Genomic DNA, 666 nt, shown 5'->3' with positions numbered 1-666 from the left:
TTTCACACCAATGTTCTTATTTTTAAAACTGTTTATAGACTGTAATGTTTCGAAGCACTCATACCTGCAGCTGAAGATTTGGTCGTCACCAGAAAATATCTTCATTTCTTCCCCCGCATAATTAACACATCTACTCTAATGAGGCAGCCTGAAATCATCGTGTTCGTGTAACTTCATTTGCATCGAGCTCCTGTCCCTGTGATTAAGGCATTAGAAACCCGGAACAGGCGACCCAACAGGCAAGCCACGCTAAACACAGATCTAAGTGTTGCTATGAATAGCTCAACAATTGAAGGTCCACTGAATGACTCTCAACCGCAGTGTCCGACGAACTAATCACTTCCAATTCACAGAAGACAGGGCCTTACAAATTAAATACATGCAACGTACTCATTCATCAGCCTGCTGCACCAAAGGTTTGATTTTAAATAACTGCTCCTAAATGATTCTGAGGAGAAGAAAGGGGCTGAGCCACATTGTCAGTGATTTTATGAAAATGCATTTCCTCTCAAAGACACTGAATTAAATTTAGGGATAAACCATCTTCATTAAATCAGTATTGTATAGGTGGCCTTTACATTTTGTTGAAAACCCATTGAGAATTGTATCTCCTAAATTAACTTGTTGTACTCTGTTATCTTATTGTTTTCATCAGCCCTGGTTTGG

The sequence above is a fragment of the Pleuronectes platessa genome, chromosome 1 (genome assembly GCF_947347685.1).
Source record: "Pleuronectes platessa chromosome 1, fPlePla1.1, whole genome shotgun sequence".
Taxonomy (NCBI): Eukaryota; Metazoa; Chordata; class Actinopteri; order Pleuronectiformes; family Pleuronectidae; genus Pleuronectes; species Pleuronectes platessa.
The sequence above is the reverse complement of the archived record's forward strand: the minus strand, read 5'-3'. Positions refer to the sequence as shown.